We start from the raw sequence: 22,164 nt of genomic DNA on the forward strand, positions 1-22,164 counted from the left end.
TCACCCGATCCCGTTAGTCGCCTCTTACGGTAAGCATGGGTTCCTGAAGACCTATTCAACCCGGATCTTCACGGGTCTCGTGTCAAAGGCTTGTATCTGTTGGATTATAGAAGTAGCAACAATGACAACCTCCCCTACTGTGAGTGTCGCTGTGGTTAGCAATCCTCCAACAATACGAACTGATCTATCGCCAACGGCTGATTAAACCTGCAGTACAGTTTCTCAGTGATCTCCTACAGGAATGAAGGCACAGAAACCTTTAATTACCGATCATCTCAAACAGAAAAGGCTTTCGCGTTTTGCACGAGCAATCAAATCGGAATAACAACCATTTAAACTTCGTCGTTAACCGACTGAGGTTGTGTTCATCTAAGGACATACTTTAATCCCTACAGGACCCATTCACGTGGAATGATTGGTATAGTCTATGTTTTCGTATTCAGTGAACATTAAACGATTATTGGAAGCACCTAGCAAACATTCCTTGCTTACTAATAAATACCTGTTAACTGATGCGCACGAATGGATTCAGCTCTGTGATGTGGTTTTGGAATTTGTAAGTGCAACATGTAAACACAAACAAATAACCTTAGGCAACCAACAAACAAAATAACAAATAGAGTATCTTTTCAATTCCATATTTTTGGTGACCCAGTATTGCAAAATGTGTTTTTTAATATTGATGCAGACTCTACAGATAAATAAATAAAATAAGTTATTAGACAATATTCTATTTCACCATTTCTTTTACTTTTTTGTCCTCCGTGCTATTTTTTGCAAATAAATTGTACAATCTTTGATAACAAGTCAATCATGGATATTTATTTATTTATTTATTTATTTATTTATTTATTTTTTTTTTTATTTTTTTATTTATTTATTTTATTTATTATGACAGTCAAAATAATTTATTATTTAATATTCATTTATCATATATTTAATATTTATGTCAGTCAAAATTGTCTGACACATATTATTGTCAGTACAGAGCTGTCATACGTCTGCAAACATACGGAGTTATCAGAGAACACTTGGTGTCAGCACATCTTGGACGCTGGATGTTTTCGTACAACGTTGTAGTGTTGTTTTACGCCGCAGTCAACAACAGTCCAGCTTCATAATGGCGGCCTATGTAACTGGACCAGACAAACCAGTGGGTGACATCATGAGCAACGACCCACGCCGTCGGGGTACGATGACACACAATAAACCAAGTCACCGAGCCTGACCACCCGATCCATTCAGGTCACCTCACGATCAGCAAAAGAGCTCTAGGAACCTATTCTATTCCCTACAAGGGGGCACGGGTGGCCCAGTCGTCTAAGGCGCCGCGATTCGCTGTGCAGAGTTGCGTCCCTTGGGCACGCCAGAAACCTATGATTGTGGGTTCGAATCCCGGTTCGCCCAAAATATTCCCTACAAGGATTTGATTTTAGAGAAAAAATTCTTGACATCATGAACACCTCACGGTAATATCATCATTTGACCTCCAACAATAATATAAAAATAAACATACCCTCATGAATGATCGATCCGCTTCAGGAACCAGTTTTGTCCGCACACGTCCAACTATCACACGTTAAATCGATTCCTCTTACAACACAAGGGACAAGAAGATAGAGAGCTTATCGCGTTACCTTTCTTATCGTGCCGTGCTGAGTCGCACCCACGACGGATGATGCGTCAATGTTACAATGACCTCCACTATTGTTATACAGGCCTATTGATGTCCGAGCGTGACAGCTCCATAACGGTCACTCCGACTGGGACAGAGAATGTTGGTCATCTCGATGGTGGTCATTAGGCCAGATAATCGGCTGACATCAACACTTGACCAACTATAACACGAAGCGTGTATTGTGTACACTGACCGTCTCGCCATGATTTGGTAGCCTAGGGTTGTGTTATAGAAACCACCAAGCTGAAGTCTCTTATCAAAGTACAATGTGCTGAAAAGACCATTTATTTAGGTCACTGAGTTCCGGGAGGGTATTTAACTTTGTTACTATGGCAATTGATGCGGGGAATTGTGCCGTAAAGACATTCTCTGCGGGTAGTACCCAAAACGATTTGTTCAGGAACATGATCAATCATTTAAAGTCCTAAAAATATATGTATGTCCTTAAATATACAATTCCAATGCCATAGAAGAACCAGTCTCGATTATCCACCATTATCCCTTAGGCGCTAAAGGCAAAATAGCGGTGAAAAATGTATAAATGGATCACTGAAAATCAGTGAGCTGCAAATGACATACCCCCTATTTTAGTATAAATAACACAAATATAATCAATTTGATAATTTCCTGTTGAGCTTCATGATTTAGCCATCAATGCGGTAAACTTCACTTTACGGTCTTCTAGGGGAATCTGGGTAAGACATGGTCCCATTCATGTTGTTCTTATTGAAATCGTTCATTGGACATGTTGGATGTCGGGGAAAATGAAATATGAATAAATATGAAATTGTTCGGCTCCCCATTCAGAGAAAAAACAATTCTTAGTTTGAATTACCGACATATATCCTGTCAAACACGAAGGCCCTACACAAAATACTGCCATATATCTCTAAGATTGTCTTCAAGTATCTTCGCATTCTTATCACTGAAATGTAAACGCGAAATACCGCATTTCACAAGCAAGAGCAACTTTATATGTCTTCTAGATCTATGACGGAAATGACATGCGTTGTAATCCGAGCTATTTGAACGTCCATCGTTTGTCTATCCTCTTACATTGGTGCCGTATTTGCACAGTTACGTATGTGTGTTTATTCGGCAATGAAATCCTCGAGTACATGACACGTTCATTGTCTATTATTTGTTTAACGCCACGCTCAGTATTATTCCTGTTATATGACGTCAGTCTGTAAATAAGCGAGTCTGGAGCCTATAATCCCGTGACTGACATCATAAGCATCGATCTACTCCATTGGGATACGATGGCATTCTGTATAAGGCAGTATGTCTTCCTCAAACACAAAAAAACATTACTTTCACCGTGTTGGTAAATGACATTTTTTTGCCATCGTCACTGGCATGTTGGAAAAAAACCATTAGAATCATCAAACACCGCGAGAGTTGCCTGATCCACAAACTAAAGTTACTATATATATATACAGCATTAAGCGTGTATACAAAATACAAAATGTGAAAACAAAAGATTAACCAGTCTTGATTATCCGCCGAAAAAGATTCCATTTGGCGGAAAGGGCAAAATAGCTGTGAAACTTATTTGAATGGACAACTGAAAATCAGTGATGACGCCAAAAGGGTCATCATGCCTTGTCCTACCGGTAGCACCATTCATACAATTTGCATAAAAAAGTAAGTTTTTATTGCCTGACGCCGCACAGCAAGAGTCCAGCCATGCGACGGCGGCCGGTTTACAACCAGACAATCAAGTGATCGACGAACCAGAAAATCTTGTGACACGATAATGGATTTACTGATTTTGTTGAAACAAATAAAAACGATATGTTAAATTTGTATTACGTCCGCTGTCTACAAGTGCAGAGTAAAGAAAAACGTTTAAACAATATGTTCGTTTTGCGACACAGTAGGGGGCGGTTTTAATGTCTCGGCTAAGAACTGTTTGAATGTAATCACTGGCTAAGAAATGTTGCGAAGACTGAAATGTCCACACTTAATATACTCATTATAAATACTTTTAATATAACCTAACATTGTTTTAGTTTAATTTGTATAATTTACCTGGATTTGCACCTGTGTCACCAGCGTCCTGTCTAAACGTACCTGTCAGAAAGGCTATCGTGAAATGTGAATTAATTATCCTTTATCAGAGATCCACGTCCTGCTTTAAGCACAAGCTGGAAGTGGAAGTGTTGGATTGTGTGCGGTCAGTGCCAGGGTCAGGCCTGTAGAGACGGGGTTCATTGTTGTATCTAGGTGATACAGGTATTTCTGATATTCCAGTCTCGATAGTGTGTTTTGACACTCAAACATCCTAACATTACACATAGAAATACTTTATTTCAACCTGTTTTGAACTGAGTTCATTTAAGGTGAGGTGAAATGAGGTTTAACGTCGCGTCCAAGATTATTGCACTTATATAGCGACGTGTATGTGTGTGTGTGTGGCTGCTTGTACTAGTCCGGACTGATGTCGATTTATAGTGCTAGCACACTGAGATACCATGCCGCAGTTTAACATGAATACCCCACTCAGACACAGTGTACTGACTCCGAGCCGACCAGTCCTTGTTTTAGCCCCTTAATGCCGAGCGCCAGACAGGGTTACAACAAGTACCATCTTTTCACGTCTTTTGGTATGACGCGGCTTGGGATCGAACCCCGGACCTTCCGCTCTACCATTAGACCACGGAGGCGGTCCTGTGTTCATTTAAAAAAAGAACAACAAAACAACAAAAAAGTTTCAATAAACATCTAAAAGTCCTATGTTCGATTCGTCTTCAGAAACACGCGTTTATGAATCACTATCCAATGGTGATGACACCAGGTGTTCGCGATAAGGAAGGGGTTGACGGATGACTGTGGTCTAAAATGTCCCAATTAGACCTTCAGAGTTTAGTCAAAATGTCAAATCCAAATAATAGAGCAAATTAGAGGTAAAAATTATATTAATGGGTCACTGAAAATCTCGGCGCTTAATTGCTGCTCTTTGCTTTGCATGGGTGAAAATAAACTAAAGACTGACAGTCATATATGATATCAGAAAGGTGTAATGAGATAGGTTCACACATTTAACCATCAATTATGTCAAACAGAAATACAGACGAGGAAGTCATAGAAATTCTGTTGATAATAAATACCCCAATTAGCCATGGAAACGAATAACTCGTGCCAGGCCCGTATATACGTATAGTAAGTGAGTGAGTGAGTTGGGTTGAACGCCGCTTTTAACAGTATTCCAGTTATATCGCGGCGTGTCAGCTTAAAGCCCGAAGTGATGCAGGTCTCAGACGTTTCCCACTTCGGTGAAACCCACGAGCACGGGTATGGTGCTGACAAACCTAGAAACATAATCGGGGCGAACCGGGATTCGAACCCACAATCATAGGTTTCTGGCGTGCCAAGGGACGCAACTCTGCACAGCGAATTGCGGCGCCTTAGACGACTGGGCCACCCGTGCCCCCTATACTCGTATAGACAATAATGTGACTTGTAATAGGCACTTGTTCTTCACTATAATGGACTACATTTACATAGTCATACTTTAGTATTCATCATGTTACAGGTGAAAGGTTACGCGTCATTCTGTTTTTATATTGTAAACATCGCGTGGCGGTTTTCATTTCTAGACAAGGAACAAGTGGGTGCATGCGCTTGGCATGTTTGTTCATTTCAACTGGTTGACTTGATGATGACAGATTAATAGCCTAGATTACAGGGGCTATACGCAAATGGTCAAATAATAGTATCGGGTGACTGATTAGGATTGCGTGTCATTGCATAACGTGTTAATATCACAATACAGCTTGGGAGTTTACGTTAAGAACGCTGGTTAGTAGCGCCGACATACATTTGAAACATTCATAGATACATACATAGACCTGTAACATACTCATCATTCGGGTGATAAAGTCATACTAACATTGTAAGAAACAATAATCTCTTCATGTGTGTGTGTACATCTATATATAGAGAGGGAGAACTAGAGAGAGAGAGAGAAAGAGAGAGATAAAGAGAAGGAGATAAAGAGAGAGAGAGAAAGAGTGTGAGAGAGAAAGAGGGAGAGAGAGAAAGAGAGGGAGAGAGAAAGAGAGAGGAGAGAGAAAGAGAGAGAGAAAGAGAGTGAGAGAAAGAGAAAGAGAGTGGGAGAGAGAGAGAGAGAGAGAGAGAGAGATAGAGAGCGAATGTTGTATGCTTGGTTTGCGAGTGTGAGTGATGTATTCGAGTTTTGATAAAACAATTTTGTATTGGAAAAACGCGACTTGAGTACATTAGACACCGATAGAAGATTCTTGCTTTTGGTAAGAAGAGGGTGTGATCCTTGCCTTTTGGCATGAAGCGGTTGCATTAATGGAAGTCTAAGTTTCTACACGTTGCAATATGCAATGTCAAGCCTTATGCACTAACATCTTTGACTTCCGAAGGTTAAAGGTCACAGATGAGGTCCATAAATCGACAAGCATCATTGACAATTCTTCTAATAAGAGCGAAACATGCTTCTGTCACGACATACGTATACATTTACAATATATTGTAATATCCGTCAGCCCATGTGTGCAATATTGAGGCCATAAATCAATCTGTTATATAAGCATTAAAAACATTGATTAATTGATTAGAAATCGACCAGCTGGTGTAGTGATTTCAAGGACGAAGTCATGCGTGTCTTATTAACTGTTTTCATTATGTGGTCAATCAATATATATGACATTTGACACTGATGACCTAATTGTGTTGGGAATAGGTCAGACAAGTATTGTCAACATAGGCTTCGTAGAGAATGGAATCAAATAAACTGCAATAAATATAGGTCAGAGAGAGAGAGAGAGAGAGAGAGAGAGAGAGAGAGAGAGAGAGAGCAAGACATTGCAGATGAAGTTGCGTATCACACATTCGGACCGTGTTATAGTTACCTATCACTTATCTACAGTATGGACGACTGACCATTGTTCATCTGTATTTATATTTCGATATTTATATGAAACGAAAGATCAGGTTTCTTACAGCAACTTGTTATTGAAAGTGTTTTTGATATACCGACAATAAAATGCATGTGCCTAAACGCCGCTTTGGAATCTTAGTTATATAACGCGTTGTTGATAATAAACAAGACATGAATTAATACCTATCACCCATGACAATTTCAAACATGACATATATTATTTTAATAAGAGACAACTACGAGGAACCCAGCGGGACTTTTATAGCTGAGTATAACTCAAGGTGAAATAGTACACGGGTGACAGACACCTTTCACACACGACTACACACGAGATACCTGTGTGCCTCAAACTCAGGTGTAACAATTCAACATTGGTAGAAGCAGGTGAGTATTTCCCCCAGGTACCCCAGCATAACCTGCCTTATTTCACAGGTAATATTACAGAAGAGACCTACCTGTTAAGCACTGTGTCCACACAGGTGAGATAGGTACAGATATAAGTATGTGACCGGCAGTCTAACAAGCCCTTCCTCTGAGAAGAACTCTAAGCAAGCCACGTGACACCAGCCACACGCATGAAAGCACACAAAATGGTTTTAATATTTGCTCCACGCATAACTAGCTTGTTTAGCTTCCCACGAGGCGAGCTTGTGGTTTTCAATACTAGGACATAATACTACTTCATATTTACCTAAAGGAAACGATGGCCGCTAATTATTGTCCAATGTTTTATTCATACTGGATATGATTGAACGATTGAGACTATAAAACATATGAGTGTATAGACAAAATGGCCTTTGGCGCATATTATGTTTTTGAACATAGGTATTATCATATTTTCAATTCTAACGTGAATTTATTGGCATAGATACGCCAATACCTATGAATGCAAAGATTTAAAGTGGTTTGAATTTTAATGATACGGATCAGAATATGGATGCTGGCAGGTTTAGAATGCATGAGTTAACGGACTGATATAATTTTGTAATTATCACACAACAGTAGTATCAGCAACCGGATGAATGTATGTCTTAAACAATATTTTGTTTTCGAGTCATGAAGTATCACGTGACGGAAAATAAAGAAATTCGCGAGACGACCATTGACAAACCTGCAATTTAGAAGTTGTGTGGAAACTTATCCCTTAGCAATGATCTAAAATAACGAGCGAGGTAAACTCTTCAGAAAGCATGTCTTTGATTCTGCCACCAAACGCAAGTTACAGAACGTGTCATTGAGTGTAAGGCATAGATAGACCATTGTTGGTGTAAGGAGCTCTGGGACTATTACCTCTGGCACGCTGTCAACTTTTGTAGGTAATGTACTCTGTTAGCACTGTGTGGAGCTGAGGGACTATTAGAGAATTACCTACACGACATTGGCACTGTGTCAAATTAAAGTAGGAAATGTACTCAATTAACACTGTGTGCAGCTCTAACTAGTATCTGGCACCGAAACAAGTACACAGTCGACAGTGTCAGGTAACACTGGCTATCCTAGCATACCTACTCAAATCTCACCGGTTGTAATGGCTCAAATATTTACCCATTCTTCTCAGTGTTTGTTTTATCTTAGAATAAACACAAGTAGAGTTTTACACGTAAACGTCCGTATCCCGCAGCGTTTCTATTAGACTTTTAATATATGGGAGATATGTATTGTTAGATAATAGCAGGCAAATGCCTCACTGAGCTGAGAGGGGTCATTACGCTGTGAGTACACACTGCTAATAGCTGGATGATCTTGGTAAATATTGGACAAATATGATTTTCTGTCAATTGTACCCCTGCAGTGCATGAAGCTATATGAATTTTATGATATGATTTATTCTTTGGCGTCATAAAGCATGTTTGTTGTTTAACGCCACACCAAGCAATATTCCAGCTATATGACGGCGGTCTATAAATAATCGAGTCTGGACAAGACAATCCAGTCATTACAATCATGAGCATCGATCCAAGCAATTAGGAAACGATGACATGCGTCAACCCACTCAGCGAGCCTGACCACCCGATCCCTTTAGTCGTCTCTTACGACAAGCATAGTCGCCTTGTACGGCAAGCATGGGTTGTTGAAAACCTATTCTAACCCGGATCGTCCTGGGTCTTTAAAGCGTATTGCCTTCGTGTTGCTGCTGACTTGAGTACGACTTTCTATGTCTGTGTATATATCCAACCGGTTGTCTTGAACATTCTTATATTTAATACATAGTATAAGATATGTATAGCATGTAAGCCTGGCCTGGGGCGATGTGGAGAAGCCTGATTGACAGCGTGGATGCAACATAAAGACATGTTTAACATGTTAAAGACAGCAATACCTATCTTGGTGACAACGATGCTAGATCTCCTTCACATTAAGCCTGGTGTACATATCTGATATTGACATGTTCAAGACTGCAATACCTATCAAACTAATGACGATGTGAGATCTCCTTCACATTAAGTCTGGTGCATGTATCTGATATTGACATGTTCAAGACTGCAATACCCATCAAACTGATAACGATATGTGATCTGCCTCACATTAAGCCTGGTGCATATATTTGATATGGACATGGTAAATATATCAAAACCGATCTAGCTGATAGTAAAATAAGCTCAGTGGAACATTACGCCTGGAGAACAAATCTGGCACGGACAAGGTAAATGTACCCGGACATCTGTAGAAGATAACTATGTGAGACCTCATTTACATTAAGCCTCTGGTACAGATCTGACATTGACGTGACAAATACTTCCACACCAATCAAACTGATAAAGATGTGAGATCTCTTTCACATTTAGCCTGGTGCACAGATTTGGCATTGACATGGTGATACAAGCAAAAAAAACCTTAAAAGTTTCCATATTCAATAGAAATCTCGGCTAAAAGCAGATTCGATTGTACGATTCCGACTATATCATGACCATGAGTTTTTGAAGCCTGGTGCACAGATTTGTCATTGACATAGAAAATACACAACAATACCTATCTAGCTGATAATGATGTGAGATCTCTTTCACGTTATGTCTGGTGCACAGATTTGGCATTGACATGATAAACACAACAATACCTATCTAGCTGATAATGATGTGAGATCTCTTTCACGTTAAGTCTGGTGCACCGGTTTAGCATTGATATGGTAAATACACAACCATACCTATTTAGCTGATAATGATGTGAGATCTCTTTCACGTTAAGTCTGGTGCACCGGTTTAGCATTGACATAAACACAACAATACCTATTTAGCTGATAATGACGTGAGATCTCTTTCACGTTATGTCTGGCGTACAGATTTGGCATTGACATGATAAACACAACAATACCTATTTAGCTGATAATGATGTGAGATCTCTTTCACGTTAAGTCTGGTGTACAGATTTGGCATTGACATGGTAAATACACAACTATACCGATCAGTTATAATAATCGCAAGTGTGTGTACCACACGAAATACTACAAGTGCTCTTATCAGGGTCATATTAAGCTCTCACACCCACAGGCAGAACAGCTTGTCAACGAAGTTTTAATGTCCAGGTAGCCTTGAATATTTATTTTCATTTCCGCCAGACGTGAGAACTACCCAGTGCATGGCGAATGTATGACGTGGTGAAAGCACAGGTGGTGAAACGACGCCAAGATGCTTGTTTCTATGCTATAGATGATGAGACACAAATTGTTGTTTTCATTCATGAGTCTCTAACAATAATTGTTCTCTCATTTGATTTTCATTCAACATGCATAAATCATTTGACAAGCTATATATACTACTCAAAAGAAGTTAAAGAACACTCGATTCTATCATGGCATGACGGATTAACTATACTTTAGTAATATGAGAGAATAGGGTATTTTATTCTTTTGATTAGTATGTATTCACGGAGGGATATATACCCATTTTTCAGCTCACGGAACATATCCGAACAAAATATGAATTTACTTTTCAAACAACTTTTTAAGAAATTATCTTACTGCTTTATTCGAATCACGTTCATGCAAGTTAACTCGCCATGTTTATATCAGGTGCCTTAAAGGTGGGGTTAGGGGTCTAAGTGAAGGTTCTCAGTGATCCATTCATATCATGTTCATGCAAGTTAACTTGCCATGTTTATATCAGGTGCCTTGAAGGTGGGGTCAGGGGTCTAAGTGAGGGTTCTCAGTGATCCATTCATATCATGTTCATGCAAGGTAACTCGCTATGTTAATATCAGGTGCTTTGAAGGTGGGGTTAGGGGTCTTAGTGAAGGTTCTCAGTGATCCATTCATATCATGTTCATGCAAGTTAACTTGCCATGTTTATTTCAGGTGCCTTAAAGGTGGGGTTAGGGGTCTAAGTGAAGGTTCTCAGTGATCCATTCATATCATGTTCATGCAGGTTAACTCGCCATGTTTATATCAGGTGCCTTAAAGGTGGGGTTAGGGGTCTAAGTGAAGGTTCTCAGTGATCCATTCATATCATGTTCATGCAAGTTAACTCGCCATGTTTATATCAGGTGCCTTAAAGGTGGGGTTAGGGGTCTAAGTGAAGGTTCTCAGTGATCCATTCATATCATGTTCATGCAAGTTAACTCGCCATGTTTATATCAGGTGCCTTAAAGGTGGGGTCAGGGGTCTAAGTGAAGGTTCTCAGTGATCCATTCATATCATGTTCATGCAGGTTAACTCGCCATGTTTATTTCAGGTGCCTTAAAGGTGGGGTTAGGGGTCTAAGTGAAGGTTCTCAGTGATCCATTCATATCATGTTCATGCAGGTTAACTCGCTATGTTTATATCAGGTGCCTTAAAGGTGGGGTTAGGGGTCTACGTGAAGGTTCTCAGTAATCCATTCATATCATGTTCATGCAAGTTAACTCGCCATGTTTATATCAGGTGCCTTAAAGGTGGGGTCAGGGGTCTAAGTGAAGGTTCTCAGTGATCCATTCACATCATGTTCATGCAAGTTAACTTGCCATGTTTATATCAGGTGCCTTGAAGGTGGGGTTAGGGGTCTAAGTGAAGGTTCTCAGTGATCCATTCACATCATGTTCATGCAAGTTAACTTGCCATGTTTATATCACGTGCCTTGAAGGTGGGGTTAGGGGTCTAAGTGAAGGTTCTCGGTGATCCATTCATATCATGTTCATGCAAGTTAACTCGCCATGTTTATATCAGGTGCCTTGAAGGTGGGGTTAGGGGTCTAAGTGAAGGTTCTCAGTGATCCATTCATATCATGTTCATCATCATCATTCTGCCTTTTACACCCAATGGAATCTGTTTCGGCAGATCATCGAGGCTGATTATTCTCTGGCGTTGACGTTGATGGTTATAAATTAAGAGCTAGATTTGAGTGAAATGGCTTTCGATGCGGATATATATTCTGAACAAGTTATGTGTGCGCTTACTGTCACTGTGTTAGTGCTAAATCTTGTCACACTCCTAAGAATACCCCACACCAGATTCAAAGTAGGCTTTTAGTTCTCTACTTCTAAACAATATTATTAAGATGATTTATGGACTAAAATAAAAAGAAATGCAGCAAAGAGGGTTTGGGTTATCCTGGCACTGTCAGGCTGGTTATGCTCATCATCAGCTCAGGGCCCTTGCCCCCTCTACACGCAGCCCAGACAGCGAATGGGACTTCTCCCAGGACGCGCTGCCTTGTCGAACCTACCCAGGACGGTTACACGAATATGAAGACCCCCCAACACTGCAGCCTTTCTGCATTACCCAGATTGTCAGAAAGGCTGTATTCCTGGCAGCAAACCCGGGTACTCTCCCAATGTCAGTCAACAGATTGGGTACCAAACCTAAGGCACCGAGAACAATGGGGAGTCGGACAACTTTGTACTTTGACATTTCGAAAGCGAGTTCCGCATATATGCCATGTTTTTAACGACCCTTGTCAATCACATTATTGTCAAAAGGAACAGAAAATTAAATGATATAAATGATTTCATTGGATTTATCAAAAAGGGCAATATCAGTTTTGTTGGCCTGGATATGTCTGAGGCGGTATCCGGGCGTATTACAAAGAATTTTATATTTCTCATTTTCAATGACGCCCTCTGCATATTCTGGGTTGTACGATGGATGGACGTAACAACCACAAACATGGCAACAACGGTAATAAAAGGATCGAGCCACTACATCATGTCGCTTAAGATAAATGTATTTGTGCCAAAGCTGGGCATCCACTGACAATGTGTTGGACAGACCCATTATATTCATTGCATAATCTACATTTCATTGACGGTTTTGAGTGGGAAGTGACTGGTCATGAGCAGCAAACAGAAAGCCTTCTGTTTCACTTTCCAGGCCAGCCGACCTCATCCAACCGAGGACTCCACGGGGTTGCACATACATTCGATGCAGTGGTCGTTGAGATAGCCTCTCTCTGAAAAACTGAGTCTGGGCCGATTTGATATGGCACTTCGCTTGTTTGACAGCAGTACAGAACTATCCACAAAATCAAAATTGACATTGAGATGTCCCACATTCTTGGCTTGTTTACGAAAACTGTGGAATGCCTTGTTTTCATCATAACTCTTAACATGCTTCACAAGAGGATTATCAGACAAATATATGTGTGCAAAAGGGCCCAATACAATTATTTCACGAAGAACCTCCACGTTAATCAAACCACGCCCTCCCATTATAACTGGAAAATATAAGCGATTGAGGGAAGTGCGAGGGTGGTGGGATCTATTGTCTGACATGATTCTTTGTGTGAGGGTGTCAGTACCCTGAATTTCTTGAAACACCAAAAGAACACGACAGAGACGGGTATACCATAAATAGTTGTGCCTTTAGTAGTAGTAGTAGTAGTAGTAGTAGTAGTAGTAGTAGTAGTAGTAGTAGTAGTAGTAGTAGTAGTAGTAGCAGCAGCAACAACAGCAGCAGCAGCATAAAGAGAACTTTTACTTATTTCATTTACTGTATCAGTTTCATTGAGTAAAACATGCATATTTCTTTATTCAATTATTTAACGTGCGACGATATGAGCCTTTGATTTCTATAAGAAACTATTTATGAATATGGATCAATATGAAATACACACTACTTCTTTAATACCTTTGCAACTCGTTACAATGAGCTATGATTTTGAAATATATTTGTATTATAATTTACCTGCCCTGTCCTAAAGGATTCTTCATACACATATCTTTGTCATAGACTTTGACACATTCACGTATTGAGTCATAACCTGCAGGCAGAATACCACACATTACATTACCATATTGTTTTGACAGGACAAAGCGGGGACTGGGGGTCACTGGGTGCTGAGGGGTTTATGTGTGTTATTGTCGCTCTAGTATTCTAACCATGTTTTCTGTCTCGAATCTGTCGTGACACGTGTATCGCATTACCTCTATCACCCCCTGCATACATCGCCGAAAAGACGTACGTGTCTCACCAAGAGAAAAGGGGCCTTTTTGGGTGCTTGGATACCTAAATTGTGCAATGACGTTATAAAGACGTTTGACGTTAACTTACGTCAGTGTAGATTGCCATGTGTGATGTCATGTATCTTTGTAATAAATATGAATTAAAGCTTGTGAACAGTAGTTTTAAAATATAATGAAAATTTGAATTGTTTGTTTTTCACCAATAAGGTCACTTGTCTCATGGTTGGTAACATACCTGCATGTGTTAAGCTTTTACTTGGACGAAATGAAATTAAGAATAAATTTGTAAAAATGAAAATAAATATCGATTACAGGAAAGAATAATAATAGTGTAATAATAATGTTAATATTAAAGAGATTAATAGAAGTTTTCAGCTCATTTAGCAATATTCCAGCAATATAACGCGGGGGACACCAGAAATGGGCTTCAAACATGGTACCCATGTGGGGAATCGAACCCGGGTCTTCAAAGTAACGAGTGAACGCTTTAACCACTTGGCTACCCCACCGCCCATTAAGATGAGGTAAGTATTGCCTTCAAAAACTGAATTAATAGTCGAGTATCACGGATAACTACAGCTAACTAGTATTAACTCAAACTATCTCGAACTACGAATAACTCGACAGTCTTCAGGATGTCGAGTCAAAGATATCACTGTATGTTTTTGTCATTTACCACTGATCAAAGTAGTTCCCATCACTCTGATTACACCAATACCCCCATTACCGTCTCACGGTAATTAGTTCCCCTGTCGGTCATGATTTCGCAAATTTCGTTCGTTAGTTAGTCTCTTACAAAAATATATTTATGACATGTATTTGTTCATGTTATGTATCTATATCATTTATAAGATGAATAAACATAGTTCATATAGAGTGCACGTTTTTCTTTTTTATCGAGTACCATTATGTAGTCACGTGACTTGATCCAAGATGGCTGACAGTCGAAATGCTTATTACGAACTACGGATATAACGAACTAAAAATGGCGGTTCTAAGAGTAAGTGAGTCGAACATTATTCCAATTTTATGACGGCGTGGGGGGGGGGGGGGGGGGGGGGGCACAGGTGGCCCAGTCGTCCTAGGCGTCACGATTCGATGTGCAGAGTTGCGTCCCTTGGGCGCGCCAGAAACTTATGATTGTTGGTTCGAATCCCGGTTCGCCCCGATTATGTTTCTAGGTTTGTCAGCACCATACCCGTGCTCGTGGGTTTCACCGAAGTGGTAAACGTCTGAGACCTCCATCACTTCGGGCTTTCCTCCCACATTAAGCTGACACGCCGCGATATAACTGGAATAATGTTAAAAGCGGCGTTAAACCCAACTAACTCACTCACTCACTATGACGGCGTGGGGAACGGGGGATGGATAGAGATCGGAGTTATGCAGGTCTGAGCCTTTATCACACTAGTAAAACCAAATATAACGGACACAAGTGTGGAGCCGACAGACCAAGAACCACAATAGAGACCAATCTCAGATTTATCTCTCGATCCTGTTCTGACTCACTTCAGCATTCACTTCTGTATGGAGAGTTGCTGCTGGTTAGATAACTGGGCCACTCGTGGCCCTTCATATAGTAACACCTCTAAGGACATGTGCACTAAACGATCTATTATGTCAGATGTACGTTGATGTACTTGAGTTGTGATTGCCGTATCACACTAAGACACCTTTGTGCATGTGGGCCTACCAACCGTAACACTACAACAGTCGTAGCTTCATGCTATACGCTGTTAATACCTTACCCAACGCAAACATCGTTTTTGTATGGAATACTGTAAGAGACATTCTCGCGATCTCACATTCTCGTGTTTTTGGCAAAGGTCGAGATCGCGAGAATGCGAGATCGCGAGAAGGTTCCTCACAGTATTTCATACCTTTGAGAACGAGGCTATCTAGGTTGATCTATACTTCATAATCATGTTCATATTCTAGTCTTCTGTTATATAACTGTTATGCAAACAATATATGACATATGACCATTCCAATTAGAACGTAATGTATGAGTATAAACACCAGGCCCTTTAGCATGCCCTGTCAAAAATGTCCCGATTTACAGAAACGTACTTACATGGACGTGTCCACAAGCCTTGCCGTTGATCACTCGATATTACAATAGTTAGCAAACAGAGGAGTCAGTGTCTAGGCCCGTGGTCGGTCTCGTATGGCTGCCAAACAGGTTTGGAAATGAACTTGTAGGCGAGGAAACTATGCCAGTCCGATAGAGGAGACTGTTTTGGTCAGATATGGTGAAATGTGAGATATTATATTCCAGTTAGACCAGATTGCACGATCACTAACGGCGACCGAAGGAGAGGATATACACAGCTGGCTTACCCTCTAATTTAGAATAGGTCTTATGGAAAATAAATAGAGGTACAATATTAAGCGTGGCCCCCTAGTGACAGTTAACGAAACTAATGTCTTGCCGTTGTGTTGATGAAGCCCTGACAATGATATATTGTATGAATTGCTCAGGCAAAATACTCCGAATATTATGACGTAGTTTAAACCTTGTTTTGTCGTGTTACATTCTCATGGAAATATGCATTACGGGGCTTATTATTGTATAAACGTTGCGTATCTATTATGAATTAATGTTTGTTATGGATGGCAAATAATATATGTAGAATAAGGTTGGGTTTTTTTGTGAAAATCCTTTTTACGTAAATATTAATATTAATAATTTGCGAAATATTTGTAAGGAAAATACATTAATTATTTTAAACTTTGATGACTGACGTCTTTGTTGGAGATAGGGAAGCTTGTGTATAACGACTGGATGTGATAACGATGTGGATGTACAATGCAACTAGTTGACTGTTTCCGAATTATACTGTAAAACTGCTTTAGGTACATTGGTGTATGGTCAGAGAGTATGGTCAGAGGGTATGGTCAGAGGGTATGGTCAGAGGGTATGGTCAGAGGGTATGGTCAGAGGGTATGGTCAGAGAGTATGGTCAGAGGGTATGGTCAGAGGGTATGGTCAGGGTGTATGGTCAGAGGGTATGGTCAGAGGATATGGTCAGGGTGTATGGTCAGAGGGTATGGTCAGAGGGTATGGTCAGAGGGTATGGTCAGAGGGTATGGCCTGCGGGTATGGTCAGAGGGTATGGTCAGAGGGTATGTCAGAGGGTATGGTCAGAGGGTATGGTCAGAGGATATGGTCAGAGGGTATGGTCAGGGTGTATGGTCAGAGGGTATGGTCAGGGTGTATGGTCAGGGTGTATGGTCAGAGGGTATGGTCAGAGGGTATGGTCAGAGGGTATGGTCAGGGTTTATGGTCAGAGGGTATGGTCAGAGGGTATGGTCAGAGGGTATGGTCAGGGTGAATGGTCAGAGAGTATGGTCAGAGAGTATGGTCAGGGTGTATGGTCAGAGGGTATGGTCAGGGTGTATGGTCAGAGGGTATGGTCAGGGTGTATGGTCAGAGGGTATGGTCAGGGTGTATGGTCAGGGTGTATGGTCAGAGGGTATGGTCAGGGTGTATGGTCAGGGTGTATGGTCAGAGGGTATGGTCAGGGTGTATGGTCAGAGGGTATGGTCAGAGGGTATGGTCAGGGTGTATGGTCAGAGGGTATCGTCAGAGAGTATGGTCAGAGGGTATGGTCAGAGGGTATGGTCAGGGTTTTATGGTCAGGGGGTATGGTCAGGGGGTATGGTCAGAGGGTATGGTCAGAGGGTATGGTCAGGGTGTATGGTCAGAGGGTATGGTCAGGGTGTATGGTCAGGGTGTATGGTCAGAGGGCATGGTCAGAGGGTATGGTCAGGGTGTATGGTCAGAGGGTATGGTCAGAGGGTATGGTCAGAGAGTAAGGTCAGGGTGTATGGTCAGAGAGTATGGTCAGAGAGTATGGTCAGAGGGTATGGTCAGAGGGTATGGTCAGGGTTTTATGGTCAGAGGGTATGGTCAGGGTGTATGGTCAGAGGGTATGGTCAGAGGGTATGGTCAGGGTGTATGGTCAGAGGGTATGGTCAGATGGTATGGTCAGGGTGTATGGTCAGAGGGTATGGTCAGAGGGTATGGTCAGGGTGTATGGTCAGAGGGTATGGTCAGGGTGTATGGTCAGAGGGTATGGTAAGAGGGGTATGGTCAGGGTGTATGGTCAGAGGGTATGGTCAGAGGGTATGGTCAGAGGGTATGGTCAGGGTATATGGTCAGAGGGTATGGTCAGAGGGTATGGTCCTTCGAACTGATCAGATATATTAGTACTATCTAGGCCACTTTCCCCCTTGAAACTTATCAGGGATGTCTGAACAACCTCGGACACTGTGCCCCTTGAAACTGATCAGGGATGACAGAACTACCACTGACACAGTGCCCCTTGGAACTGATCAGGGATGTCAGCACTATCTGGGTCACGGATGAACAGATCAGGGATGTCACAACCACCATGAACACAGTAGCCGATGGAACTGATCAGGGATGTCACAACCACCAAGGACACAGTGGCCCATGGAACCGATAAGGGATGTCACAACCACCCAGGACACAGTGGCCCATGGAACCGATAAGGGATGTCACAACCACCCAGGACACAGTGGCCCATGGAACTGATAAGGGATATCACAACCACCAAGGACACAGTGGCCCATGGAACCGATAAGGGATGTCACAACCACCAAGGACACTGTGCCCCTTGGAACTGATCAAGGATGTCACAACCACCAAGGACACTGTGCCCCTTGGAACTGATCAGAGATGTCACAACCACCAAGTACACAGTGGCCCGTGGAACTGATAAGGGATGTCACAACCACCAAGTACACAGTGGCCCGTGGAACTGATAAGGGATGTCACAACCACCAAGTACACAGTGGCCCTTGGAACTGATAAGGGATGTCACAACCACCAAGGACACTGTGCCCCTTGGAACCGATAAGGGATGTCACAACCACCAAGGACACTGTGCCCCTTGGAACTGATAAGGGATGTCACAACCACCAAGGACACTGTGCCCCTTGGAACTGATCAGGGATGTCACAACCACCAAGGACACTGTGCCCCTTGGAACTGATCAGGGATGTCACATAGATATTTCTTCAAAGGATATATGCCTGCACATGGCAAGGGGATATATACATATACTTGACAAGAGTGTACACAAATATCTTTGTTGAGGGCTATATGAATATGTATACAACAAGCGATGTTCTTGTTGTGAAAGGGAATAACATGGGCAATGCTAAAAACACATCCATTGTGAGAGCCCAGCCAGTGAGAGCCATGTGAGAGCCATGTGAGAGCCATGTGAGAGCCATGTGAGAGCCAGTGAGAGCCAGTGAGAGCCATGTGAGAGCCAGTGAGAGCCATGTGAGAGCCATGTGAGAGCCATGTGAGAGCCATGTGAGAGCCAGTGAGAGCCATGTGAGAGCCAGTGAGAGCCAGTGAGAGCCAGTGAGAGCCATGTGAGAGCCATGTGAGAGCCATGTGAGAGCCATGTGAGAGCCAGTGAGAGCCAGTGAGAGCCATGTGAGAGCCAGTGAGAGCCATGTGAGAGCCATGTGAGAGCCAGTGAGAGCCAGTGAGAGCCATGTGAGAGCCAGTGAGAGCCATGTGAGAGCCATGTGAGAGCCATGTGAGAGCCATGTGAGAGCCAGTGAGAGCCATGTGAGAGCCAGTGAGAGCCATGTGAGAGCCATGTGAGAGCCAGTGAGAGCCAGTGAGAGCCATGTGAGAGCCATGTGAGAGCCATGTGAGAGCCATGTGAGAGCCATGTGAGAGCCTGTGCTGACAGCATGCTCACTCTCCACAGCGTGGTATGTCATTAAGTACCCTTATCTGCCCCACATCAGCCACACAATACCCCGGGTGGGTGTGGTCAGGCGGGGCATTGCTATGGCGAGGTTGTCAGTTTCAGGCTGTACACACATATCATATTGCAGTGTTGACTCAAGACGTGGAAGCTATTTCACTGTCAGCTGTGTCGTGTCTAACCTCAACCAGTGAACTTGGAAAAGCAATTAGCCAATCGATGTGCAATATTATGATGCACTTCAAGTAAATCCGAAAAAAGATCAACCCGCCGAGGGGCACTGTTCAACAAATCTGACAGCTAACTGTGTACTGATATTTTTTTAAGTAACATTTTCCAAACCCATGTGTAATGAGAAATGTATTGTTTATACTTGTTTCCTTTGATTGAGTGATAAAAATAGTATAAATCAACTGCAGAAATATCAGGTCTCCTTATTTGTCATTTTTCCTCATAAATATGTCAATGGAATTTAGGCCAAGCTCTTTAATCACTTGGAAACATTTTACATGCTATGCCAGGGTTATCGTCACACAGACAAAATACCTTAGGAGCCTTTATAGCTAAAGATCAAACACGTTTCAGGTAACGAACACGACACGCAATTATGTAAGAATTCCAACCGAAAGAGCTGTTCCACCCAGAAGCAATATTGCCTGACAGTATCCATTAAACATCAAAGTATTAATGACACGTATAGAGGTATATCATATAATGTTGTTCACAGTGCGAATCTGGAGAGGTAGGGGAGAATTGGGGTGAAGTGAAAAGAGGTTTAACGAGGCATTCAAGAATATTTGACTTTTATGGCAACGTGCATGCATGTGTGTGTGGCTGCTTGTACTAGTATGTACTTATGTCGGTTTATAGTGCTAGCCCACTGAGATACCATGTCGCAGTTTAACAGGGATTACCACTGAGACACAGTATACTCACTCGGAGGCAGCCAGTCCTTGTTTTCCTCTTAATGCCGAGCGCCAGGCAAGGTAACAACAAGTTCCATTTCTTAACGTCTTTGATATGACGCGGCCAGGGATCGAACCACCGACCTTCCGCTGTCCGGGTGGGAAAGAATGGAAACTTCCAGTGACATTTGCAAGGCTCAAGGGGCGAAGATGGTTGCCCGCTGGTGGAGTTTCATGTTCGTTGTAAAGCTGCTTCACACGGACATTGTATGATTGTTAACAACACTTCAAATATTTTAAATGACAGTGACACTGGATATTGCGACATAAATGCGTGTTTCATTAGAACACCTGGTGTCTCACAAACAGGTCCACGCTTAGGCAAACGTAAACATGTAAAGGGATGTAATAAAAGTAAATAGGTAAAGTATGTAATTAACCTAAACATGTCAAGGTTTGTATGTAACGTAAATATGTAAAGGTGCATAATAAACCTAAATATGTAAAGTTGCATAATAAACCTAAATATGTAAAGGTATGTAATAACGTCGACATGTGAAGGAGTATAATAAACCTAAATATGTCAAGGTATGTAATAACGTAAATATGTAAAGATGCATAATAAACCTAAATATGTAAAGGTATGTAATAACGTAGACATGAAAAGGTGCATGATAAACCAAAATATGTAAAGGTGTGCAATAACGTAGACATGAAAAGGTGTGTAATAAACCTAAATATGTAAAGGTATGTAATAACGTAAATATGTAAAGGTGTATAATAAACCTAAATATGAAAAGGTGTGCAATAACGTAGACATGAAAAGGTGTGTAATAAACCTAAATATGTAAAGGTGTGCAATAACGTAAATATGTGAAGGTGCATAATAAACCTAAATATGTAAAGGTGTGCAATAACGTAGACATGTAAAGGTGTGTAATAAACCTAAATATGTAAAGGTATGTAATAACGTAAATATGTAAAGATGCATAATAAACCTAAATATGTAAAGGTATGTAATAACGTAGACATTAAAAGGTGCATAATAAACCTAAATATGTAAAGGTGTGCAATAACGTAGACATGAAAAGGTGTGTAATAAACCCAAATATGTAAAGGTATGTAATAACGTAAATATGTGAAGGTGTGCAATAACGTAAATATGTAAAGGTGTGTAATAAACCTAAATATATAAAGGTGTGTAATAACGTAAATATGTAAAGGCGCATAATAAACCTAAATATGTAAAGGTGTGTAATAACGTAAATATGTGAAGGTGCATAATAAACCTAAATATGTAAAGGTGTGCAATAACGTAAATATGTGAAGGTGCATAATAAACCTAAATATGTAAAGGTATGTAATAACGTAAATATGTGAAGGTGCATAATAAACCTAAATATGTAAAGGTGTGCAATAACGTAGACATGAAAAGGCGTGTAATAAACCTAAATATGTAAAGGTATGTAATAACGTAAATATGTGAAGGTGTGCAATAACGTAAATATGTAAAGTTGCATAATAAACCTAAATATTTAA

General features: G+C 41.1%; 1 protein-coding gene across 3 annotated transcripts in view; it reads right to left on the reverse strand.

Moving 5' to 3' along the window:
- LOC124133381 overlaps positions 1–22,164 on the reverse strand; it is a 52,242-nt gene that overhangs the window by 24,644 nt on the left and 5,434 nt on the right. The window contains exon 1 of one of the 3 annotated variants that reach the window (XM_046497766.2): positions 16,036–16,276. The exons of 1 other annotated variant lie outside the window; for it this stretch is intronic. The gene's annotated coding sequence lies outside the window, so the exon portion shown is untranslated. Of the gene's footprint in view, positions 1–7,048; positions 7,171–16,035; positions 16,277–22,164 lie in introns of those variants that run through there. One more of the 3 variants, XM_046497764.2, reaches the window with a different exon arrangement.

Source organism: Haliotis rufescens, unplaced genomic scaffold (assembly GCF_023055435.1).
Source record: "Haliotis rufescens isolate VD_foot unplaced genomic scaffold, xgHalRufe1.0.p SCAF_21, whole genome shotgun sequence".
NCBI classification, from domain to species: Eukaryota; Metazoa; Mollusca; class Gastropoda; order Lepetellida; family Haliotidae; genus Haliotis; species Haliotis rufescens.